Source organism: Eucyclogobius newberryi, unplaced genomic scaffold (genome assembly GCF_026437365.1).
Source record: "Eucyclogobius newberryi isolate DKJ021-1_F unplaced genomic scaffold, fEucNew1.0.hap1 SCAF_17, whole genome shotgun sequence".
NCBI classification, from domain to species: Eukaryota; Metazoa; Chordata; class Actinopteri; order Gobiiformes; family Gobiidae; genus Eucyclogobius; species Eucyclogobius newberryi.
This window is the reverse complement of record NW_027315801.1, coordinates 24,278,129-24,306,125: the sequence shown is the minus strand read 5'-3', so window position 1 is coordinate 24,306,125 and position 27,997 is coordinate 24,278,129. Positions and strand designations below refer to the sequence as shown.

General features: G+C 38.8%; 1 protein-coding gene across 5 annotated transcripts in view; it reads left to right on the top strand.

Annotated features, from left to right (window-relative positions):
• LOC140363170 (vitamin D3 receptor A) overlaps positions 1-27,997 on the top strand; it is a 71,634-nt gene that overhangs the window by 17,641 nt on the left and 25,996 nt on the right. The window contains exon 1 of one of the 5 annotated variants that reach the window (XM_072449548.1): positions 12,309-12,378. The exons of 3 other annotated variants lie outside the window; for them this stretch is intronic. The gene's annotated coding sequence lies outside the window, so the exon portion shown is untranslated. Of the gene's footprint in view, positions 1-12,308; positions 12,379-14,650; positions 14,756-27,997 lie in introns of those variants that run through there. One more of the 5 variants, XM_072449549.1, reaches the window with a different exon arrangement.

Here is a 27,997-nt window from a genome sequence, read left to right as displayed (position 1 = left end):
TCATTTAGATTGATTAATGTATGTTTAAGTAATACTGTATTGTGCTGCTTTTGAGACTTGAGTGCAACAGGAAATTGACAGCATTTCCTGTTTTAATCTAATCTAAATGTCAATTTCTATCAGTGTTTTGGATCAATATTGTTATTTACAATGAGCAAAAATGTAAAAACCATGTTATAGCCCAATCCTAAGTAGTTCGGTAAAAATATATAAAATAATACCGGTATGTATTTTTTAACCAAAACGGATAGGGTTGTTTTCCATTAGAAAAATAATAATAAGGAATAGTAATTCCTTATTCAGGCAAGGGTCTTAGATTACTGTGCATGCCCCCTATGTTTAAATACATGTATTTTGTGCCTAGTGATTTAATGGAAGCAACGTGGTGCCTGGTCCCCGGAAATTTGGTTGAGTAAGATCGCCAGTGGAGTGACATGTTGCCGAGCAGCTTTCTCTTGAGGGGCAATGCACATACAAACATTAGACACGCTGAGATGTCCTGCTGGTTACTGTCTGCTGGAGTCTCTGTAATCTAATGGATAAACAAGCACCTCTTAAGCTGTCTTAACAGGCACACGGACACGCTTAGGACAGGTGCGGCATCAAACAGGAGGGATACTGACCCTGAAAACACACGCTTATGGGCTATGTCTTGTAGGCGAGAAATATATATATTTGAGTTAGTTAGCTCTTCATCAAAACTCTTAAAATGTTCTCATTTAGTTATTTTTTTAAATGTTTTATTTTTTATATTGCGCTATTTAAAAAACATGCCTTTTCTTACTGTTCAAGAATGCCATAGAAAGTATAGTAAATATTTTAAGTTATCATAGATGTAAAATATATAAAAAGTGCCACGATAATTTGTGAACTTTACTAAACTATTACAATTCATGGTTCTTACCAAATGTATATTGATATTTATCACCAACAACAGCAAGACTATCATGGGGTATCGGTCTTGGTTGAATAAATGCATATCGGACTATGTTCTGTTCACTGGGACTATTTTTATATAATTACTGCAGGTCTGTTTTTCTTCTTAAAAAACAACCTGGTCTGTTATTAATATTCCCGGAACAGGCAGCCCTAGCGTGTTGTGCGCCTCTTAGCCGTCCATGTTCCCATTTGTGTAGTGATGTACAGACTGTGCCAATGCCGCTAACCAGAAAAGAGGAAGAGAGAAAGCGTACGGTGAGGGGATGGAGCGAGGGATGAGTCATTTTCTCAGTCCGAGCCTGTTGTTTTCCACTAAAGGCTGTTATTTTTACTCCTAAATGGATGCCAGGTAGTGGGTGGAATTTTTTTTGTATTCACATTCGGGGCAATTTTATAATGGGGGCTGACTGGCTGGGGTTTAAACATCCTCCCTTTTTATGGAGAACCCAAAAATGTAATTGGGAATCTGAGATCAGAATGGATGGTGTGTCATGACAAAGACATCAAGTTGTCGGATCTAACCACTATATTATACTATACTATACTAGGACTGTATTATAAACACAAAACCTGCTTCCTTATAATAAATCATAATTAAAACCTTTGAAGTCCGAAATACCAAAACATTTATGTAGCATATAAAAATAGGCTCCAGTCACCCGCGACCCCGAAAGGGAACAAGCGGTAGAAAATGGATGGATGGATGGATAAATAGGTTTGATGCATTCTAAATTGTTGCATTATTCCAATAAATGCACCACTAGAAATCACAATTGGATATATTAGATCTATATTTTATAGTCAATGAATACTACTCAATTTAGGTTTACAAAGCATTACAATGATCTCTTAGTAACAGAATGTCTTATCCAGAAGGCGGATCGCTGTGTTCTTGCTCTTGGTCTAAATAAAATACTCATGATGTGTTTTGAATTAATTTGGCTCGTTTTCTTTTTGAAGCCACGCACACCAAATTTATGAAGAAAATTGAATTTTTACATATAATCGGGCTGCACCTGTCAATAAACTGCAAGTGCCCACATTATAACATGAGATGTTTACACATAAATAAAAACGGGAGTGATGCGTATTTTTTAACCAGGGGACTAATTTATCAGTGAATATGAGTTAGTTTGTAATAAAACACACAGCATTTTGAATTCAAACATACAAAGAACACATCACAGCTCCTTACTGTCCTCCCCTTCCTCGATTACTCAGTGTGAGCTGATTTACCTGTGTCTGTGTCTTCATATCTGGTTCATCTGCTCCTGAGCTTGTGCTTAGCGAACGAGTGTTGCGTTGTAACATGAGATATTTACACAAAAATATGTTCCATTGAAGTGATGCAAATGTTGTCTTTTGACCCAGTGGTCAGGTCTGGCCAAGAAAGTCTCATTTCACTTCAGCAGGTTCTAAACTGCAGACGCTGTATATCGCATGTCCGCGCTCTGCGCGTGTCTTTGTATTCTGCTGCATTTATATTCACTTCCTCATTAGACTAATTTCTCTGTGAATATGAGTGATTGTTATAAAACACATAGCGTTTTGAAGCTTAAAATATAGAAAACATGTGTCACCTGACATCTTCTACAGTGTGTCAAACGGTTGTGCTTTCTGCTAGATTGCCCCCTGGTGGCCGTTAGCCAGTAAAATCTATACATCAGACTCATCGTAATGAACACAGGGTTCAAAGCGGGGGGGAAAGTAGTGGCTTAAAGTGCGATAATGAAAATTCTTTACTTGATGCTCCTCGAGTCCCTGGAAAAGTGGTCTCTACTCCATATGAACGGATCTTCATCTGCCCGGAAGAACTAGTTTTCCTCCTGAGTGGGTCCTGCTCCACTCTCTATCTCGCGTCCGCCTATCCGTCTGAAGGAGCCGGATCCCTTCTGCACTGTGGAACTCCTCCAGGTTTCTACTTTTTCCCAAGGAAGTTTTTTGTAGTTTTTCTTGGCCGAGAAGGAGGGTTTAAGGACAGAGGACTCTGGGACATCGCCTCTCGTCCCTATGGACACTGTTTAATCCGTTTTTCACTGTCACCGTACGAGGCAACTGCTGTTGTGATTTTGGACGTTAAAAATAAATTGAATTGAATCTAGCTCAGATTCTATATATTCCATAAATAACCACACTTTTCACACAAGCAAATGTAAGTCCTAATGACGTATATCTTTTTAACTTAAATTCTAATTACTGATAGAGAGATGACTGTGGTTTTGGTCCCACAGTTCATACAAACCAGGCATCCACCAGGCATGATTGTCAGAATCAGAATCAGAAAAGGTTTATTGCCATTGCCAATGAACAGAATTCACAAACATAGGAACTTGCTTTGGTGATTAAGTGCAACATAAAACAATGATGAAACAAATGATAAAATTAAAAAGGGCATGCGTTAAGAAAAACAATTTAAATCTACTATAGGATAAAAACAAAAATAGGCTTACTATGTAAACACAATGGACAGTTACATAGTGGACTTGGTAGAACTATTACAAATGCTTTTAACACTAATTTCAAGCTGATTAGTCCACTGGCTGCTATACGTGTCTCTTTTTCTGACCCTTCCACTTCAGTGAACTAACTAATGCATCCTCTGCCCACTCTCTGGCTTCACCTTAGCTTGGGAAGCACTCACAATAGTTATCTTTCAACTCTTATCTGTGGGTTTATTTTTTTGTTTGAGCTCAGTGTTTAACCAACACTGTTGTAAAGCGCACTCCACATTCCAATGGAAGTTTAAATGGCAGTTTTGAGTCTGTTGGAAGTGTATTGATTTACATTACATACTTGGCAGTCTAGACGGGTTGGTGGAACACTGCCTGAGACTTAGATTTACAATAGTGCCCCAAGGAAACTGAACTGTTATGGGTGTGCTCGTGTCCCAACTGTCTGGTCATAACAGAATATAGGACTGGGAAGAGGTGGGTCGTCCCTATTTAAAGAACTCCAGGCATCTGATTCTGTGTTGTGTAATTTTAGCTCTGTTGCCTTTATAAACGGGGCACCTGGTTTAGTGTGGCAGTGAGCATTTCAACAACACATTCAGTATTACATAAATGCAAATAGGCCACCCTTAACAGAATGTTTTCTTCATTTGAGCCCAGCAAGCTCCATATCCACATTGAAGTTCTATATATTGCGTTAAGTTTTCCCAGTGACCGTGTTGAATGCTGATTCCATAACTGAGCCTTTTGATGAGCAGGGATGGCCTTCATTAAAACACACTGAACATGCTTTATTTGTCCGAGGAGTACCTGTACACTACTCTTATTCACTCATATTAATATGGGTCATATTAATATGTTTACATCCAAATTGTTGACGTCGGCTCCAATTTCAATGTTTTTGGTAAGTCATATTGAGGTTGGTCTCCCTGCTCAGTCGTGTCACCTGTCCATATTTTTCAGTATAATAATCCATAATCCGTGCTAGTAATGGCATCGGTGTATCTGCTGGATTCATCCGGCTCCCTATAACACATGGAAACAATAAAATAACACACAATGGAATCTACCTTTGAGCCTCCCAAGTGGGTTTGAACTGCATACCGACGGGGCTTATCCTGCGGTGGAGCGGTCACTCGCAGCCAAAGGACACCATGATAAAAGAGGCTCCATTTCCTTTCTGTGCCAAAATGGGAAATATAAGCACTCTTCTTACAACTTTTTTTATTAGAAGAAGCTAAATCAGGCAACTACTTTATACTGCTGTTGTTTTGTATACCCTTGCTTTAAAGTATGGCTTGTTTTTCACATACAAAAATATACTTATTTTTACCACTTCCATTGAAAGTAAAATATTTGTAGTCATTTAATTTCATCTGCTGGACAATGTGCTGGAGACTGGATTTACAAGTGTGATGATGATATTGTTGAGCACTAACTAACCCTAACCCACTGCTTGATTCTTTCAGGCCTGCTTGTTGATCTGGTTCCACCTCAGAGTGCTCTTGTAGGTCACCTGACGTCTCACTTAGCTAATCTGTTATTTTTGGACTGGTGCCCCCTTCACTCCAACATGGGGATTTTGGCAAAAGGCAGCCCTCCTGTATTTGGCATCTTTTCACCAGCAGCAGCAGCAGCAGCAGCAGCAGCAGCAGAGTGTTGAAATCGGAGGAAAGGTGCTTCTTAAACCAGCAGGGCACTGGTGTTGTAACAGAAAAACATTTGTTTACTTATTTTTTTTTCAGTTTGGTTGCTCACACAAAACCTAGCAAAATTAAGTGCACTATTGTGCTGATGCTTATGGCAGCATCCAAACAAAACGTAGAATTCCTAGAATAGTGTTATTTCATAGACTGTATGAAACACAAATAACCTTTGACCTAGCAGGGGATATACATTAGGAGTTGACAGAAACACAATTAGAGAGTCCATGCAGCCGCCAGCTCTCATTCAGACTTGCTCTGGCCCCATGTTTTAAGTGTTTAAGTTAAGCGTGTGTCTAATTCCCTGTTTGGATCCAGGGTGGAACTGTGAGGTTTTCTTCTAGTTGATGTATTTTTGATTGTCATTGCTGACAATAATCCACTGTCAAACAATATCCAAACTTCAGGCTATTTCTGCTTAATTTGGAAATTAATATCAATATTAAGAACAGTGTGTTCCCTTGATACATCTGTTCTTATTGACAAAAAAAAAAAAATCTGTTCTTTTGGAGTCACCAGCGCTGTACTTTCATGAGTGCCCCTGGCACATAGATGAGATGTAAAAATAACTGTTCTGTTAGGTCAGTGGCAGTTTGAACTTTGCTTTGGACGATCTGTCCTTGGACTAGTGATGTTTTTATGACGCCAGACTCAGACCCCCCCATGTTGAATGCTTCAGTTTGATTATATTCATAATGATCATTTCAATAATATTTGTTTTGCTCAATCATGATCATCAATTCAATTTTAATTTGTCTTTAAAATATTTAAAATGACTTTGTACTGATACTGATGATAAATAATACAGGCTTTTAAATAGTCTCAATTAAAATTTGATTGATCGCTCAGCCCAACCTTTAGCCTACCATTATCTTTCAGTAGTTTTGTAATGGCACATTGTTGTGTATTGCAGGTTGTAAAGTGTTCCTGTTGACCCTTTGGTTATCACAATGGTGGTGACTAATGATATCTGAAATAAATGTTATTGTTCATTGTAATTAAAAAAAAGTTGTTTCTTCTTAAAATAACATTCTTAATTTCAAATAAGTAGGTCTCCAAAACAGCAACATTTCACTTCACCAGTACAAACTGTTCTCTGTGTATATGAAGAATATATAAAGGACAGATTAACTTATCACCAGACTGTATGTTAACAGTTACAATAGCTATGAATTAATTTACGTTTATGTCAAAGAAAATTGTTTGTAAAACTTGATGTGATCCCTGGTGTTTTGAGTGGCGGCTCTGCATTTGGCAGATTATTATAACATGGTCGCGGTCCTTCGTGTTGTTTCCATGGATGTATTGGCTGTTTCAAGGCGCACCATAGAAGAGAGGGGCATTTTTTAAACGTACGAGTGTGACTGGGAATCAGAGTTGTTGTGTGGGGGAGCACAGGGGACCACAAGTGGGATGGGGGGTCCGCAGTGGCAGGGCAAGGACACTGGGGTGGAACAAGCTTTGTGAGAAACGGAAGCACCACAGATTCACATGTTTTTAATTGAATTTGTAAATTAAACTAATCATCGAGGCAATAAGATAATAATCAAAGCTTACTTTACTCGAATAATCGTTGCAGCCTTAGTAAGAAGTGCTGTTTCATCCCTTTTTTTCAAAAACTACTTAAATACCCAAACTGGGGCTGAATTTAAGCCGGAACAGGATATGGTAACTGTTTCTTTGATCCGGTAACTTTACAAGGTATTACAGCTTTTAGGATGAAAGTCACATATATATATTAAACATAGAAATGTGTGTTTTGTGAGCCGTGTGAGAGTCTCTTGTTTCCTCTGAGTGGCAGATTTAGCTCCGTGCTATCATCTCAGTGGTAGATGAGCCGCGATGAGGAATTAGACTGTGATCGGCTACAAAAGAAATCAATTGTAAGTGTGACCAATCAGAGAAGCGGTTTTGTAGTCTTGTTCCAAAACAAATGAAATGAGGAAATATGCAGACATTAGTAGATTTTATGGATAGATCTTATTCATGACTCTCACAATATCAAATTTTAGAGTCATAATTATTGTGAGGGTAAATATCACAATGTTACAATAAGTCACCATTATTGGCAAAAAGGAGGGAAATGTTGACATAGCATTTTGTTTTATGACAATTATTCCTGTGAGAGGAAAATTAGTTTTTTTCTAACAATTAACCTCCCAACCATTTAACACAGCAGATTATTTTGTGAATGAATATAATGGCTACAAATAGATTGAATAATATGCATTTAAGCTTTCACAAAAAAACGGTTGACTATTTGGGTATAAAATTATAGCAAAACAAAAGAAACAAAAGAAAAACCAAGGCAAAAGGCAAAAATGACTATTAATTTCAAATATGCACCAACGCGTTTTGGCACAGCGTTGCCTTCCTCAGCGTACAAAATCCTAGCTTTAGTCTTTAAGCTTATTGGCCCCTCATTGGGGCTCTTTAAGTATTATATCAGTTATTAGTGATATGAGCTCCACGATAACACTCAGGGGCGGGGCTTGAGACTATGAGAAAGTCACATTCCTTTGGCTCACGTCAACAACAACGTTGTGAAGAATAAATCAGCTTTAAGTAAGATTACGCCCTGGCACTACCTGTCCCCTTCTTTTCTTTCCCACTCTAGCGCTGAGCAGGCGCTTTTCCCCAACAAATGGTCAGCGGTGTGCCCCCTCGCTCTGCCCAGTCTAACCTCCCCCGGGCATAAAACAACTCCTGCTGACTGTAGCTTGCGCAGTTGACTTGCACTAGTGCGGACCGCCATGTTTAATGGTTTGGTCGTTCGTTCCGTGCATTTATCCATAGTCACGTGTACGCCAGACAATCAATATTAACCTATAAGACTTGCTGACACTCTGGGCTCTGATACACACACATACATGTGTGCGTACACCGCCCGCGACTCCTGTTGCACCTTGAGACATTTCTGCATATATCATAAGTTCACAAAATCCCACTAATAACCATAAATATTCATACTGATGGTAAAAACAGTTAATCTTGCCATCCCTAATATTGTTATTTTCTGACTTTTTGTGTTTGGAGATGACAACAGCGACAGTGCTACGTGTATTAGGAGTTTACAGATTGCTAAAAAGATGTGGCACGTCTGGATTCAACTAGGGCTTTTTTTAAATAATTGAATAATTTATCAATTACTTTCTTCAATTAATCGAGTAACGTTCTATAAACCATATTGAAAAGCATATTTAATATTGTTTTAATAAATGTTATAATTCATAGTAATAGTAAGTCTCTGCTCAAAATAACATTTTATTCTTGATTTCACATATGTCCCCAATGTTGATTTACCTTGTGGTGTTCTGCAGCTCTTCACTGAGGTCGAGTCATTTTGCACCATTAGCTCCGTGTGCTGCTCATTGTAGCCTCCATGTCTTCACCCAGTCATCACGGACTTTCTGTTTCATACTCTGGTCCTCTGTGCTCCTGCACACAGTTTAAAGTGTAAGTTTAAAATACTCCGCTCTCTCCTCTGTTGTGCTTTAGTTGCTACAGATCCACACGGAAATTAACTCTGTGAGAAAAGAGAGCCACAAGTAGTTCTGTGCGCTACAGATTCACGCAGGTTTATTTAAATTTGTAATTTAAATGAATCAGAAAATAAAATAACAATCAAAGTTTTTTTTGTCATTAAATTACTTAATTTACTTGATTAATCATTTCAGCCCTAGATTAAACTGTCTGCTATTTCATTATCTATTTGGCTGGTTTCACAAGTGTACAAGCACCGTCATATTTGCATGTGACTGTTTTGATGTTTTGTAAATGCGCCGTTGGCCTGTGTCTGCTATGTAAAACCTTTCCTACATTGTTGCGGACTATAGGCTACAGTCACCCTGAAACCAGGGCAGATTTGCAACACAGCCATAAGTATAAACACTTTAGGGAACAGAGAAATAGTAACTGCTAATAACATGAATTTCAAAACTATAAAAGGCTAAACCGGCTTGCAAGATTTACACAAGAGTCGGTGTAGATGGGATGTTTTGTCCTCTGCACATTATATTACCTACAAAATTGCAGCCTTTGCAATTTGCCATTTGCGACAAATCAGATTGCAATTTAGATTAAACAACCATTAATCTTGCAGATCTTTTGTATAGAAAAAAGTGCCAGTGCTTGAAAACTCTTCAAGGCAATGTAACTGTGGCTTTGATGACGTCCATCTGGTCATTTCTTTTTCTGCAGAACTTATTTGCCTCTTCTCAAGATTTTTTTCTCTCTAGCTTACCTGCAACCATGTAATTGTGTGAGGACACACTAACAGGCTGATTCCACATCATACAATTCTGCTGCTTTACTCCACAGAATGCCTCCGTCGAAGGGTACAGACCCTGACCTATTGGGTGTGTTTTGTCTCCTCACCAGGATACAAAGACCTGAGGAGCTCAAGAAGAGCATATATGGAGAGCAGAATATGTCAAATAAAAGTCCTCATTTGGGACTAAAATGACTATTCTAAAGCAGAAGTACAGATTTTGTAACTCCTGTGTTCATGTCAAAACATTTCCATGTGTTTTTTTTCCTCCACCACAAGAGTAATTAGGCAGTAAACTCTCACGTGAACGAGTCCAATAACAAGTTGTCTCCCCTCTGTGTTTCAGTGACCAACAGTAAGGTAAAAGTTAACTGCCTACTAAGTCTAACTAACAAAAAACAAGATTTGAAAGTAATTCATTTTATTTTGTAATGCCCAAAGTCACAACAGTGTGCCTTGAAGGGCTACACTTAAAAACAATTAAACAATGTTTACAGGAAATTAGCAAATGCCCCAACATCCCTTGTCTTTACACCCTCCTTTTCGGCAAGGAAAAACAACAAAACCCTTTGGGAGAACTTTTGATACCACCAAAAGTCCACCATTTTGAGAGCGAAGTGCTCTTTGGATGGTATTGTACTAAAGCAGGGGTGTCTAAACTGTGGCCCGGCGGCCCTCAGACCAATTTGTGTTGGCCCTCAGTCTTCCTGCTAAGTTGGCCCAAACAACAAAAAGCAGTACTTTTTTTTTTTTAAACATCTTTGATGTAGGATGGGGCCATGTAATTTATGGGTTTGTAATTCAGGTGGAGAAATTTAAATTTGTTTCTAAATTTAATAAGGAGCCAGTGAAAAGGCTTGAGCACTGCATAATGTGCTCTCTTTGGTTCCTGTTAATAATCTTGCTGCTGCATTTTGAACCAGTTGAAAGCTTTTATGGCGCTTTTAGGACACGTTGCGAGCAGGGAGTTACAGTAGTCCAATCTAGATGTTAAAAATGCATGGATAAGCTTTTAGGCAATATTGATATTGGTACTGGTATTTCTCCAATTTCTCGTGTTCCTTTTTCCTGATGTTGCCATCACTTTGTATTGCCACGTCAACCACAACAACTTTCCTCAGCTGCTTTTCCACCACCACAATGTCTGGTTGTTTTGCCTTTACCATTCTGTCTGTAGTCCCACAGGATCGCGGCTCGGTCAATCTCTACCACCTTAGGGGACGTGTCCCACTTTAATTTTGTGGTGTCCAGTCCATACCCCGCACATTATGTTCTTGTACACTATGCCAGCCACATTTGTGCTTTCCCTGCCAGCATCTTACACCCTGCAGTTATGTGCTAGATTTTCTCAGGGCCCCCTTTGCGCAGCCTACACCTTGGGTCTCGTCTGGCGTGGTAGATCTTAGCCTCTATTGCTCTGGTGCCCAGGGCCTGTTCCTGTGCAGCCATGAGTGCTGTCATTCAGTCCGGCCCGCTCTAGCCATTGGTAGGATTTCTTGATATCAGCCACTCCATCTCCAAGCATTCAGTGACCCATATATGTGGCATGGAGTCATATGCTTTCTAATCCAGGCACTACACAGGATGGTGTGTAGTGCCTGGATTAGTAGTGAGTCTTGAGCGACTGTTCTGTCAACCAGGAGTTGGAGTTCAGCTTCTCTGGGGTCTTTGCTAATGCCCTTTTGTGCTTTGCTCATGTATCCATGTGCCCACTTACCTTACCCGCAATGATGCCTGACATGAGCTTATATGTTGTGGGGAGACCGGTTATTGGCCGATAGTTGGATGGGACTGTACCCTTGGGGGGGTACCTTCAGGATTGTACGCTCTTCAGTTAGCCATTCAAGGCGAGTCCCATCCCTTTGCAGCTGGTTCATTTGTGCTGCCAGGCGTTCATGGAGTGCTATGAGTTTCTTTAGCCAGTAGGCTTGAATCATGTCAGGGCCCGGAACTGTCAACTGCTGTGGGCCGCTCTTAGATCCACCAGCCACTGTGCATCGCTGTTATGTGTTGCCTCTTTTTCCATATACCTTTCCAGTACATTTCATTTTCAAACCTTTGTGGGTCTGCTCTTCTGTTATTATTATTGAGTGTACACTTTCGTTGGTTGAGTTGTGAACAGCCGGTTTATTCGTCTGGCTTAATTGTCTCTTGTGTACCTCTTTAGGCGGTTGGCCTTTGTTTGGCAGTTTTGAGTGCTTCAGGTAGGGGCATCTGGTTGTACCTCTTGGGTACTTGTTTTTTCATTGCACCTCTCTCAGCCTCTTGTCAGTTGGCTCACATCTCTCCACGCTTGCTTGATTTTAGCCTCTAACCTTTGTTTCCATGGTGGGTATTGTTTCTCATCGCTCTCATGGTTGCTCTTATAGCCAGGCATCTGTAGGATCTTTGCTGCTGAGGTGTATGTCACCTCATTGGTTTCAGAGATTGTTGTGGTAGGGATCACACTCAACACTGCATTCACATCATCCAGGAGACTTTCTGATTTGTCCAGACACCGCAGGTGCTCTGTAATTTTTTCAGAGGCGACGTAGTGGTTGAGTAGCGGTGTAGACCTGTACAGCGGAGACACAGGATGTGGACCGCTTTCATTCATTACAAAGACTGTAATTGCTGATTATGTTGTGGCGAAGCGGAGCCACTTGATGTGTATCAGCCCGCTAGAAGCATTTTTGTCCTTTAGTGGCTTTGCATTCTGTTTGACCTGTCCAGATGCTGCTCTGGTGCAGTTTACCCAGTTGACCCCAATTATCAGGTTAAACATTAGCCTGTACATGGTTGAGTGTTGGCTGTGGACTCTGGCTGTAGTACGCTGCAGTGAGTCATGCATGGCGCTGAGAGCAGAGAAGTACTGCAGAAAAGTAGGAAACCGTCGTAGTGAGAGAGAAGGTGTGACGCCATTGTGAGCAGCTCCAGGAGTATCAAAGAATATAAGAAAGGAAGGAAGGAGAGGATTTCTGTTCAATTTGTCCTCAGTAGAGAGCATTCACTCACTCAGAGTGGGATGGAGTGCAAGGTTAGTCCATTTCATTGTTTTGTTCTATGGTTGTGAGCGGTGAGTTATTTTGATGATGTGAAGCAAGTACCTTTTTTATCCATTGATAAAGATGAGATGTACAGTCTTCATAACACCACAGAGTCTAAAATTATTTAACATCTGATTCTGGAATGTTTACTAAAACTGAATTCCAAAAACGCCACTGCCATCTCATGTAGCATTTTTTCTCATCTCACCATATGTATCTATTTAAAATGTATGGTCATGCTAATTTTAGCCATAACATTATCAATGTTTAATATGGTACTGGAGATTCAGCTACCATTCAAAGGGGTCGGTTACTTAAGTTACTTAATGGGTTGAAAGTAATATTAATGTTGTCATTTTCATTTTCTTATTTTAATAATAAATATTATAGAGTTGAACTTGCATTTCATGATGAAGAACCAAAATATCTTGCTACAAATTATGTTTGCCCCAAAGCACGTTATACTGTAAAGTTCCACTCAGACAAAGTAGAAAAAGTAATTGGTATAACTGTGTTCATGTCCTGAAAGCGATCAGGCACCTAAATTGTTGTCACATATCTTTGTCACTACAACTCAAGGAAATATTTCTCATACTTCATGCTTTTTGAATACAGTATGCATGATTTACAAAATATCCCTTTTAGAGTCAGAATGTGTTTATCCAACAATGACATTATATAGCTGTATTTGATTAAATATAATTATGGCTGATAATTGGGGTCAACTGGGTAAACTACACCAGAGCAAAATCTAGACAGGTCAGACAGAATGCAAAGCCATTAAATATAATTACTGATTAAATAAGTAAAAATTATTTCATCAAGCTGTAAAGTGTGACTCACTCAATTAGACCTAAATGGAAAAACAAACATATTTAATACAATTATACCACAATTACAATAGCTTGTTTTCTTGTAGTTTGAGCTAAGATCCTTATAATACAGATCCTTGGCCTCTGAAGTATTATGCTAGTTACACAATACCATGTTAGTTCAGCACTTGCTCAATTAAATTATTTATTTTTTAGGGCTTATTTATCAAGAACTTTAAATTATATATTGACTGTGTACCAAACCAAGGCATACATATATACATATGGTCTGTATTAAACAGTAATACAATTAATCACGACATCAAGAGCACACCATTTACCGAGGTATTTATTCTATTCTTCTTCAGTAAATATTGGCACATTGCCCCTTCAGGTGAAAGATGTTACTTAGTGCAGATTGTAGGTTGTTAAAGAGAAACTGATCATAAGCCCCTTGTCCCCCTACTTTACTAAGCCTTTGAAGACGGTCCTTTTTAGTAGGCTTGCCAACGCTGAAAGTAGTATTAAATCTATTTGTACGGAAACGCAATCAAATTTGTTGTTGCGGGGGTGTGCGACTTGGTGTGTGTACATAGGATGTTGAGTTGGTTGGTCAAGGTTATGCTTTTTTCTACTACTCTGGCTTGTAGGGTTGGAAAATTCCAACCTTTTGGGAAAATTAACGGTCAAATATTTAAAGTATAAAGTATAATAAATAACAAATAAATTACTGCAATTGAAATATAGCGACAAATGCATTATTGCATAACATTCAAGAAGATATGTGTGCCAGGATTACACGGATAAGACATAGAAAAGAGTTCAGTGCATAGTTTTGACGTGTAGCCTATGCAGCACACGAGACAAACACATGTTCAGCTCACGCATCTGCATTCTGGAGAATTTAAACTTTAGCGTGCAGGTACACGTGGAGGGTCTGCTCGGATAAGATTATTTTGTGGGCCAAAGGCCTATTTTACCGGTTAAACGTCTGCTAAGGTAGCTGCTGATCTAAAGCAAATCAAGTTTGATTAATTCCATGAATAGTTTTGAATTGTCTTCATTAACATCATGATCATATTAAATAAACTAGTCTCTGTAATCCCTCATTTGTCCAGAAGTAATCTATCGTAGAAAACATTTCAAAGGTAGTTGATGTTTTGACTTTAATTTTTTTTTTTTAAAACATTGTTCAGATGACTAGTTTTTCTACAATTTAAATAAACTACTTTTTTTGTGCTCAAAGTGCCTTTCTGTAAAAAAAACACTTTTTAGTGCTTCCCTGTGATTCTAACCATTCCTGTCAATACACTATAATGTGACGTTAATTAAATACCAGCCAAGATTCACCAGAAGTTTTATATCCCCCTGTGGCTTTTGCTGAATGCAGATTGCATATTATGGCTTGAATATGCTGAACAAGAAGATAACTATGCCTCTATGTTTTTTCAGATTAATTTGACATGGGTTCCTAATTGGTTGTCAGCAAATGAATGGAGTGAATTCAACAATGGGACAGTTGACTAAAGACAAGTACACGAGAAGTCAAAGCAAGGTCAGTTGTTAAGGGCTCAGTGGATTGGAGAACGCTGGAACACAAGGGCTCTAGTGCAAACTCTGGTGTCTTGGGGGACATTTCACCCACATTGACTAATGTGTGTGCATGAGTGATTGGTGGTGTTCGGAAGGTACTATGGTGCTGTTTTTAAATCCATCAATTATCGCCAGTGTCTTTCTGTGAATATCTCCCATCTAATCACGATCCGTACAACTGAAACCAGGAATTTGACAGGCCAGCCTGACATGCGGCCAAATGTTACATCTTAAACTGTGTCATTCCCTCTGCAGCCAGTAGATGGTGCAATAACTCACTAAATCCCATGGGAAACAGCAGAGATCCATTTTGTTTGTTATAAATCTTTTTTTTTTAGTTTTTTAAACATGAGATGCCAAACTAAAGGTGCTCAAGAGCATGTTTAAAGGGAAAATATTATGCATAATTTATATTGTTATAAGCCTTTAAGTCTTGATTACCTTTAGTTTGGCATCTCATGTTTTAGAACATTTTTTTTTTTTTTTTTTAAGTTTAATACAAAACAAAATTAAATTTGGATATCTGCTGTTTAATCCGAGACTACCTGTGTTTTGGAGAGGGAATCATACACAGTTTAATATATACATTTCACCTCATGTCATGCTGGCCTGTTTACTTCTGGTCTCAGAACGCAGTTGTAGTGATCGTGATTAGACAGGAGAAATTCATTCAACAAGTCTGGCGATGATTTATGGACTTTAAAAAAGCAGAGAAGATTGTCAGAGCCACATCACGATTGAGAAAATGTGAATGGAGTGTATTTGACTTTTTGTGGGGAGGGGACTTTATTTATTACAGAAGTACGGTACATTTTTATCGGCGCCAAACCAGAGTCACATGACCCGTGGTGAGGAGAAAGTAGTGAGCATAGTCTCCAAATCGCTGCCAGATTGAGTGCACTCTATAGTTTGCAAAACAATGTTGGACTGTGCAGTGAATGAGGGGTTAGGGGACGAGTGTGGACATTCAGACGCAGCCCAGGATTCTACAAACTAGCGTAAATGAAGCCAAATGCTACTCCAGCTATGTTTTGATAAGGAACATGGGTCAAAGCTCAAGCTCCTTTTAAAGGCGATTGATAATACAAATAATGCATGTTTGTCCTTTTAATGTGTAATTAAGTATTTATATTGTCTTATTGTATATTGACTGGTAAGTTATTTTTCTGTTACAGGCACTGTAGCAGGTGGGAAATAATGTGGCTTTATAACAAACATCCACTGCAGATCCACTACAAAGTAGCTTTGTGTTAGCAGCACTTCATGCTATCTATTTAGCTCTTCTGCAGAGGCTACAGCCCCCATGTCGCTTTCCTGTGCAGGGGACACAGCATAGTTTGTTTAGAACTATTTTGCTGGGCTTTTTGCAGTACAACTGCTTTTTGAGTGGACAGCATTAAGCTGTCTCCTGCGGACACGAAAAACGCAACAGCCTGCTATAGTATTCTGCTGCTCCTCTGAGTGAGAGGAGGCGGGACTGCTGCTCTGAGGGAGAGGGGGCGGGGCACAGAGTAAGACGTTGGAAAATAAACGGGCATAAACGAGACATTTCAATCAAATGAAACAATTCCAAATATGAATATTTGCATTGATCCAGAATAATTTCATTAGAATCAGCAATGGATCAAAAGATTTTCACTCGATCTCTCGATTTCTCTGTTCATTCCTCACTTCCTTCCCTTTTTTCCCTCCTCATTCCATTCTTTACAAGTCTGTCTCTGTCTGTCTATTTGTCCGTCTTTGGGCCAGCCTCTCACTCGGTGCACGTTTTCATCCTTTGTCTCAAAAACAAGGTCTAAAGTTCAGAGACCGTACTTGAATGAATTGGGAACGTAGCACACTGCCAAGCCCTGGTCACCACACATATGAAAATGACATCATACAGAGGGGATCTCAAATCAAGTTACATTTTCTGATTTAAAGAAAAATGTGATAGTTTCTTGTGTGTTCTACAGATTGGCTTTATGGACTACTACTATGGACAACATCAATTCTAAAATGCAAATTCATTATTTTTCATTGCATTGTGGACATATACTGAATTTCTTTCTATTCATATTTTTCCATTTTATTTTTATGATGATCTTATCCCCACGTCCTGTAGTGTTTATCGATGGTGTTGGTGTATGGTGTACTTCCATTACCATAGTATCCCCTTCCAGAGCTGGCCCATTTCCACGAATCAATGTGTGAATTATACATACGTACGAGTGCTTTTCCACCTGCAACATTGAAAGGGAAAGTGAATAGAGCGCACACCTGCTGCAAGTTCAACCTTCCTCTTTCTCCCCTTTGCCCTGTAATTATTAGTGTGTCTGTTTTGACTGGTTAGTAGTACATGAATGACGTGGGAACATACTATTGCACACAGCTTGAGTTACAGGCAAATGTGAACATGGTTTAAGCTTGTGTTCTTGTCATTTCTAACATAATTGGATAATCAAAAGTCTTGTTTAGTTATTTATTCTGCGCATACCGTTAAAAATTGAAGATGTCACCAGCAGCTTTCTAATGTTTTTGTGCCCCACTTTGTTACCTTGGTGTCTGTTAGACATGTTCAGTGAATTGTTTGGGTTGGCTGCCATTAAGGGGCATACTAGGCATTGCAACTAACAATTACTGATCTGTTGACTAGTAATGATTTTTATAGTACATTGACACTTCGACCAAATAAAGGTTGAAATATAGTGACTGAAGGCTTCTAGAAGGATTTGGAGAATATTTAAGAACAAAGTGAAAATCAGAAATTGTTTATTTGACATTTTTGTATGTGTTTTTGAGTCTGTATGGTTCAGATAATGATATGCGACTAAGAGTAAAATTGATAAAGGAATTCATTGGAAGAAACTTTTAGAGACTTTTAGAGAGAGAAGATTATTTTTCTGGCAAACACCAACTATCAGTTTTTTAAAATTCTAATTCTAATATTTGTCATTCTAATCATTTCTTTTTAAGTTACTTCTACGCATCAGCGGATGAACTACTATATTAATAGACCAAAATTCCGTTATTTACTCAAAGATGCACACTGTTGGTGGTCCATATAATGTCAAAAACTTCCAAGTTTTATATTTGTCCCTTTTTTTGCTCAAAATATTTCTTCAGTGCATGAATGGGGCATTCTGAATGAGGCATTAATCTCTGTCCAAAGTCACCCACAGATGACTTTGGCTGTGGTCTATACCTGTGGTCCGCCTTTAATTTCCGTAACACTCCACTGCATATCACCTCAACCAAAGAAAACGCTGGGCTTTGATCTCATGTCCCACACTCAGGTCGTGTTTCTCTGTGAGTTGGGCCTGTACTTTTGATGTCCCAGATTTATAGTCACACTGTCGCCATTTTCTACATGAGCTATGACGTTTAAGGTGAAAAAACAAGGCAAACGGGGAGATAAAGTGCATTGAAACTGTGCCTGGTGGGACTGTGATGAGGCCGGCGCTTTGTTGTATTGTATGGGGCTAGAGTTTACAGTGGTCGAAGAGGCCCAGTGCGAGGCAGCTGGTGGTAAAAGTAGGCCATGCGCCCCACCGTGCTGCCTATAGAATTTATCTCCGTTTCCTCTACAGTGGTGTCTTATACTGAGTCATATACAGGACTGGTCTAGCCTGTATACTACTGAGTAAAAACAAAGTATGGGAAAGGACACGGCCTCTACCTGGTCCCACAATCCCAGGCAAATCACAAACAAATGAAACACTTGCTAGTTATTTTTCAATCTCCCATATTTTTCCATATTAAATACTTTGTCAATGAAAAGATATGTACTCTATTGTGTATATAAAAATATATATTTTAGTTCTTTGGTTTTCCTTTTGTGGTATACCCATAAAACAATGAGCAATAGGGTGTATATTTAAATAAACAATAAATAAACAATAAATAAGTGTTGGTGAAAATAAATAAATAAGTGTTGGTGAAAATTTCTTGTGAAACAAAAAACATTTAATGTGCCATCGTCCAGTCTGAATAAGCTGGAAACACAGGCTAAAACAGTATTTGATTCTCATATATTGTCAGTTTTCAATGTACACTATACTTCATGGTTTGTTGTTAACACAGTGACCCTTAAATTTACTTTTGTATAATGTTAAAATTGTGTTAAAATTGTGAGAAAAATTCCCACTCAAAAAATATGACAATGAAAAAACATTTCTTGAAAGCAGACCACCAAAGGACCTGTTCTGGAAAACCTTTAATAGAACTAATGAATGGATCAAAGCCCCCCGCACTGTGAGCCTGCATCCTAATGCAGACCACCCACTGCTGCAATACTCACTGAATCCTAATTACAACTTTATTTACATTTAATAAGACGCCACATGCATTTAACTAATTGCATATTAATTTTGTTTTCAGATGACTTACAATTGAGCTGTATGTTTATCATTTAGCAGATACTACTATTGTCATTTTATAAGAGTTCAAAAATGAACAAGTGCTTTGAAATAATATGTGAATTTGTTATTGATGTTCTGACCATTTTGCTCTGAACAAAAATACTTCTTTGTTGATGCCACTGCTGCTAAGAATAATCAATAGTTTAATAGTGAACATTATTGATGGAACATTCCATACATTGAGTAAAAGGAGATCAGGGATGTCCTGATTAAGGTTTTTCAATTGCAGTAATTATTTCTGTTAAGTTTTTCGCTGGGTTTTTGAACCTGCTGTCTACTGCAGAAATGTGTGTGTGTGTGCGAGTGTGTGCAAGTGTGTGTGTGCGAGTGTGTGCAAGTGTGTGTGTGTGTGTGTGTGTGTGTGTGCGAGTGTGTGTTGAACAGTGCCCAGCGTGTCAACAAGACTGGATAAATGCGCTGAACGACCGGTCTGTTACACACGGAGGTCTACACTAGTGCAAGTCATGGGCGGAGTGTGCACACGTGTATGTGTGTGTTTCAGATGGAGCCCAGTGTGTCAACAAGCCCGACTTGTTTATAATGATTGTCTGGCGTACATGTGACTGTGGTGCACTGAACGACTAGTCCATTACACACAGATTTTCACATTAGTGCGATTACAGTTGTTTTATGCCACTGCTTCATGAGTTTACACTGGGCAGAGCGGCTTGTTGGGGCAAAGTGTACACTCGGCGCAGGCAGTAGTGCAATAGCATAATCTTACCTGTAAACACTGTTTTAGTCTTCACATAGCTGTTTGTTGTTGACGTGAGCCAAAGGAAAGTGACTTTCTCAAGGTCTCCTGCCCCTCCCCTAAGCGTTACCATGGAGTTCATCTCACTAATAACTGACATAATACTTAAAAAAGCTACATTGAGGGGCCAAAAAGCTTAAATTTATTGTATTTTCCATTTGTGACCATTATATATTTGTATTTTTATATATATATATATATATATATTTCCATTAAACCTCAAATTGCCAACATTTAATCTGTGCATAAACATTTCTCTAATGGAACGTGTCAGTTTAAAAAACTGTTTTTGGCGCTTGCAGTAGGTAGTTTTCTTGGTGTGCCGAATTTCTATATAATAGGGTCAAACCTGTGAGGGCTGTTTTAAAGAGACCTGCACGGAAGTGGCTTTTCAATCCCACTTCTGCTCAACCCTGAAGCTTCACTGACCACTCCCGTCCGGTCAACTTCGAGCCTGCCCGCCAGCCTGAGAAACCTGCGCAGGTCCCAACGCATCCCAAGGTTTTTGTTTATTTTATTTTTTTCAGCGAGCCCTCAGATATGAGCAGCAGAGGAGCGCCTTATAAGGCTCTGTTTTAGAGCAGAGACAGCCTTTATCTTTCACAAAGCCTCATTTGCATCATTAGAATAGGCCTATGAAACTTCAGAGGGACAAATGTACACCAAACGATTCACACATGAACGCACCGTAGTCACGCCACCATCACACTGCATTCATTCATAAAGTTAGTCCAACAGTCCATTCAGTGTAATATAACATCCACCTCTCACCTGCGCCAGCTGAGATGCGCGCGTACACACACACACACACACACACACACACACGCACATCATGGCCTCACATCCATATTTATTTAATTCACCTTTATTTGTTTTGCGCAACGCGGAGAGCTCACTTTCACCCCTAAACCCGGACTAAACGCTGTTCGGAGGGCGCGAGGACGGACCCCAATGTGGTCTGCTCCTGAGCCGATTGCCGGAGCTGAAAGTCTGCTCATACGTGCGGATCTCAGAGACACACACACACACACAGTTTCCTCAAACACTGCAGTCAGTCTGAGGGCTCTGTGTGTGAGCCGTCAGGCAGGACATGAGCGGGACTCAGGACCGAGATGTTTACGTTCAACCACCCGATCAAAATTATAATTTAATGGAAACACCCTCGACAATATTTGGAGCAGCTCAATAAAGGTTTGCGCAAAAGCTCAATGGAAACGCAGCTTGTGAGAAGCACGTTTTTGTTCAAACTCTCCTACTGTACTCTCTCTATCATGCTTTGGAGCTGTAAAACTAGCTACAGAGTACAGTTGTAGTTGTTTGTCCTGAGTCAATTCACTACCAGAATCAGAATTAGAATCAGAATAGGCTTATTGCCATTGTCGATGAACAAAATTCAAAAACATAGGAACTTGTCTTGGTGATCGATGCAACACAAAACAACAAAACAACGAACAATGAACAAGTCATAACTACAAGCTATCAGACAGAAAAAAAAAGAAATAGGCTTAATATGTACACAAATTTACAGTTGTTGTTGTTGTTCCTTGTAGCCATTGTTTGTGAATCACAACACATAAGATTGTGTTTTTAATCAGTCAACTTTAAGAGACTAGAGTGGCTGTCTGCAAGGTAAAGTCACTTCGATTGTCAGGATGGAAGAAAGGCTTACCGCCGTCACACATTCGTCATATGCTGAGATTACCATTCAAACCACTGACCTTCTAGTTAATGGCTGATCTGCATTAACACTTGCAAGAAACTGCAGGTGTTAATGTTTAATTTTCCTTCCTATAGCACCTAAACATGACATTTCACAACTAAATAATTTTCTTCCTGGCCTCATCCAGTTTTATGATTTTGCTTAAGGGGACTTCAAACTAAATGGGACAGGAATCTCTGAAATGGGTTAGGTTGTTGATTTATATAGAAATAACAGCCCTGTGCTCAGTAAAATGTTTTATGTGAGGGTTACACGTGCATTTTATTACACGTATTTGAATTGAATCAGTTTTCTTCTGCAATGGCGTCCACTGACGATGGCCTGAACGATATCATGGGACTCTACGCTTTCATACTTCTATGTTGGAGGAGGGGGGAATAAAAATAAGTTCCTGTGATCAGCTTGTTTACCTTTTTACTATTATCAATTTGAATGACCACATTAGAAAACAAGGATCAAGGTGGAAGGCATGGTTACGTTTTCTCCTGAAATCTGTCAGTGCTTAAAGTGAATTTGTAAAAAAGTAACTATGACTAATCACTATGGCAACATGAAAATCCCCATTTTAGATTTCAGTACAGTAGCAAGCAGTAGCAGAACACTTTCAAATGGTGCTTTTTCCAGCTTTTAAGCAACATGTAGCTTTTGTGTGTGATTCTGCTCTGTGTGAATTCTTTCCACTGAACGCATCCCCACACACCTACTGTTCCTCTTTCTAGATCAGGGCCCAGTAAGCAAGAGCAAAGAACACTGCAGATACTGATCCGTTCCTGCTGATGAAATGTAGCTCAAGATACATTCCAGTATCTTATCTCTGTGATAAACAACTTAAATTACAACCAAGTTTATGCCACCGCTTGTGTGGACTTGGACTCAGAGTAGATGTCCAATGCAACCACACAATTATGAATTGAAGGGTTACATATTTTCATATTTCATGATCACTCCCTATTTTTGACAGGCTGCAGTGTCCGGCCTATTGCAATGACCATTATTTAACACATGATTGCATTATAGGTACAAAAAGGCCTCCAGAATCTTAAGGTCACGGCACCCTGAGCATAGATGAAAATACAAACTTCACAAATCCTACCAATACAGTATCCTTAACAAATAAGCAGAACAATATTCATAAATCATCAATTCAATTACACAATCATAACAGTGGTAGGCGATAAAGACAGAAATTAATGTCAGTATTTAATTTTTTCCCCAATATTGATACTTAGACTTGTAACATTCAACACATCATAAATGTGTGAATGCCAGTAAATATTATGGTTGTTTAAATGTAAATGAACCACAAAAGTGCAGTAATGTCACATTATAATGGTATATATAATTGAACATGATTTACATTTTTAATTGTTTCATTTTGCATATTTTTATTTGTATGATTGTTTTTTTTTTTTTTTATTGGCTCGAGCCATTCCATGGAATGGAACGAGTCTTTGTTCTTGCCATGTTTCTTATCATTCTTCTTGCATGGTCATTTTGCCACAGCTCGGGCATTTTTGACCCTCTAAAATTGATGAATGTCACACATGGGGACATAGACGCGATCGGCTCGGTCCGAACTCGAAGAAAAAAACATGAAACTCTTAATCTTCGGCCTAGGCACATGAAACTTGGGACAGTGATAGAGCTACCTTTGACCTCTGACCTTTGATGAGTAAAACACACCTGGCAGCATCACTCTATGATAAACAGGAAGTCAGCCATGTTGAATCAAAGTGGCACCGCCACGCTTGACTTTTATTTTTCAAAATCGTACTTGTCCTAGGTTTTTTGTCTGATCAAGCTCAAAACAACACTTTTTGCATCTAAGGACATTGACATTTAATAAATATTCAAAAGAATGTTGATATTCTTTACGGTCTCTGCGTAACACGCCCTCAAAAAAGGCTTAATTTCCTTTTTTTTCAAGGACAAGTCACGCCTAATGGAATTGATCTACGGAGCTCATATTTCACTCACTAATGCGTTTTTATGGTCTGAGTGGAAATAAATACCCATGTAACAAATTTACTCTATAGTGCCCCCTACCCGTTGTGTGAAAAACTCAACATTGTCTGATTTGATTGAAACTCATGGATTATATTCTCCTTAAGACGCCTTGAAAAAAGTGCATTGCAGATATTGTGTATTTTCACAATTGGCCAGCAGAGGCGCAATGAATGCCTTCACTTCCTCTTCCTCTTTTATTTTGATGGGACATTTCCTCTCGTGCCGCCGTCTTAGCATTAGCATTAGCATTATTATTCTTTAGACTTTAGATTTTATTCTTTAGGCTTTATTCTTTAGACTTTATTCTTTAGACTGACTTCATTCTGTAGGCTTTATTCTTTAGACTTTATTCTTTAGACTGACTTTATTCTTTAGGCTTTATTCTTTAGGCTTTATTCTTTAGTAGATTTTATTCTTTAGGCTTTATTCTTTAGACTTTATTCTTTTGACTTTATTCTTTAGGCTTTATTCTTTAAACTTTATTCTTTAGGCTTTATTCTTAAGACTTTAAGATTTTATTCTTTAGGCTTTATTCTTTAAGACTTTATTCTTTAGACTTTATTCTTTAGGCTTTATTCTTTAGGCTTTATTCTTTAGGCTTTATTCTTTAGACTTTTATTCTTTAGACTTTTATTCTTTAGACTTTTATTCTTTAGACTTTATTCTTTAGACTTTATTCTTTAGACTTTATTCTTTAGGCGTATTCTTTAGACTTTATTCTTTAAGACTTTATTCTTTAGGCGTATTCTTTAGACTTTATTCTTTAAGACTTTATTCTTTAGACTTTATTCTTTAGACTTTATTCTTTAGACTTTATTCTTTAGGCTTTATTCTTTAGACTTTTATTCTTTAGACTTTATTCTTGAGACTTAATTCTTTTGACTATACGTTCCACAATGCCCCTCCCCGGCGCAGCTCTTCACTGCCGTGTGTGCTGCCGAGGTAGAAGTGCTGAGAGAAGTAAGACGAGCGTTTGCACACTTTACAGCACTTTACTCAGTCTTTCACCTGATGCAGATTTGTGCAACAGTCTCCACAACTATTACTTGGCTGTAAAAAAGGTATTTATTTCTTATATTTTGTATAGTTTTATTTTGTACATAATATTTGGTCCACGATTTGACAAAAGAGTTTGGTTTGATGGAATACTGTGGCTCATGGACTTATTCTATATTTCAAGGCAAGAGGCGTAACTTAACCTCCTTAAACGCTCCACTTGTGTTTGTATTTAGTGGTGCAGTTCAGGTCTAAAGAGAACTACAGATAACTACACAGACGTGGAAATGTTAGTACATTTAAAAGGTTTTTTAGATCTTGAGAAGTTTATTTTGTTATAAAGTCAAATACAATATTTTTCAGTTCCAAATACCTATTTAACAATATTTAACAATAGACTAAATGTTTATCTCTGTAGATCAACTCTGAAGTTATAATGCACATAAACTGAAGCACAGTGTTGGTGAAATTACACTTGTTTTTCTTAATACATTTCAATTTATGAGAACAAACGTGTTTGTAATTTCTTTTAATTGATCCAGTAATTGCTTCAATAACAGCGTAGGCTATATGAAGCTATTTATTTCTTATGTTTTATTGTTTTATGTTTTACGTTATGTTCGGCCCGCGACCCAGCCTGAGCGTCGAAATTAGGCCCGCGGCCCAAAATGAGTTTGACACCCCTGCTTTAAGACTTTATTCTTTCTGCCACAACTCGGGTATTTTTGACCCCTGAACATCAATGAAAAGTCGCGGGTCACCGAGGCTCTCTCTCTTTCTCCCTGCTCAGGTCTGCGTTCAGCACAATCTTGCAATTTGTCAGGACAAACTACTATTTGAATCGCAAACTATGCAATCAACAACGGTGAATTACTGAGCTTTGTTTGGTATGCCGCAAAATGCAGCAGAAAACATGGAAAGCGGTCGCACGGGAAAGCGGTTGCGCTGGAAGGCGGTCGCGCAGGAGGCGAGAGTCATCGCCGCTACCGCGACTTTAATTAATGTTGTTGTTGCTGTTCCCCACCCAACTTACTGCACAAATTGATATATTATTGATTGATTGATACATCTAATTTCAGCTTGGAAAAAATACAAAAAACATGTATATAATTGTAAATTGTATATTAACTACAGATCCAGGGGTGAAAAGACTTTTAACATGTTTTCGTAAGCTTGTTCCAAACTTGAAAATGCACATTGGATAGAGCTGGAGAGAATAATTAGTTGTCAGGCCTTTTTTTGTGCAAATTTTGTCAGATCCTCCATGAATAAAACACCACACTAATTATGAAATAGTGCTACTGATGGAAAAACAAGCTAGATGGAAAAGTACTGCTCTTGGTAATTGCCCACTCAGATTCCCATAGCTTGGTTTTATTAATCAGAAGCCTTAATGGAATAAATAAGCCTGTTGTGTTAACCTTGATCCGTTTGTACCATTTTCTCCTGTTGTTTGGCAGAGACACTGATGAATAATGGTGAGGGTATTGTTTGTGTGATGGTAACCTGAAATCACTGTTTGTAACATGGCGGCCCTCATCCTCTTTGCTGTAAACAAGTGGGCACACGTAGGCCAGTATAGACACAAGCACTTTCATACAACTGGAGGGCATTTAATGCAGAGATTGATGCTATTCTGTCACAACAGTAAAGAAAAAGGATTCTCTTTCTTTATAGCTCTCACTTTTATTGTCATTTCATTGTCTTGGGCATGACACTTCACCCAGCTTGCCTCCAGTGTCCATGTATGCTGGTGTGTGGACTGTGTTTGTGAATGCGGGACAACAGATTGAAATTAGCCCATGGATATAATCTGGCATATTTACAGCATATGTATTTTGTATGATCCATAACATGCACCAACAAAAATGAAATAAAAATGTACTAACCAAGCCCGAGCTTGCTTAGCTTTTGAGATCTGACAAGACCGGACATCAACTTCCACGTCTAAACTAGGCCCAACGCTGGTTTGAAATAGAACTACACATTTTCTATATTTATAAAGAAGGACAAACAAAAACGAAAAATGAAACAGACTCTTATCCAAGCAAATATTTCACTGTAGAGCAAACTATGTACCACTTGAAGCAGCTTGCGTATCACCAGCGGTGTTGAAAACAGGACTTTCTACTGATAGCCAGTATTAAATAATAAGGAGTTATGGGTTAAAACTACTGCTTTATCACAGGTTAAACAAATAAAATTAACTACACATGACTTTCTTACACCTGCTATAACTCTCATGATATCAGTTGCACAACCTATTTGCTCTCACCCTCTTCCTGACCCCCATACCTCTTCCTCTCGTTTCCCCGCTCATCTTCGTTGCCTGTTGTCGTCCTACATCCTCTGAGCCGCTTGCGAGCGCCCTTCCCGCTGGGTCCCTCCCCCCTTGTCCTCAGTTGACATTGGTCTCGTCACGTGACCGCGCACTCTCAGTAGGTTTGCGTGCGTAGATGTCAATTTTCAGGACAAGAAGCCCCACTAACACTCTGCTGGGATCAGATGATCTGCCTTACCAAACCACAATACAACCAGGGTGGCATGTGTGGACTTTGTACGTTCTCCTCGGGTCTGTATAGGTTTCCTCCGGGTACTCCGGTTTCCCCTACCACTAAAATCATATTCAGCAGGCTCCTGTCCAGGGATAGGTGGAAATTAACAGTTGAGCTACAATCTGGTACAATGCATCTCTCCTGATAATATATGCACTGTCCCTGTCTCAAATAGATGAACTAACTTAACTCAGCCAGCCCTTTCTTTCTAATTCAATAAATTCAATAAATATATATTTGTATTGAAGAGTGGTTTATTCAGTCGTGTTGTGCACAGTTCAAAGACCTGTCGCTGTCCCGCTGCTCTGTGTTTACTCACACATAGCATGTCTACTTTGACCTGTTGGCCTGTTTAGTGACCAAAGTACATTGTTAATGTTATCAGTTAACCAAATATTGACAGCTAAGAACTCCAAATAACTCATTTTGCATTCTCAGTGCCAGAGAAAAACAATAGCTTGTCCTGATGAATAGTTTTTAAACTTGCACCAAAAGGCCTCACTTTTCCACTGTTTTGACCACGTGCCCTGCAGCCACAGCAAACACAACATTACCTGTTTCATGACCCTGCCAAACCTTCAGTGGAAAAGAGTGCATGGAATTAGTGCTGAAGAGGGCCCTTAATGTTAATTACGGTAGTGATTCACTCTTCTTGTCTTCTTTTTTTTATTTCTTTCATTTAAATCAAGATAGACATAGCTTTATATATGATAGTATAGTTTACTGTTACTCATGGTCAGTTTCGTTTTCCCGTGGCCTGCAGAATGTTGTG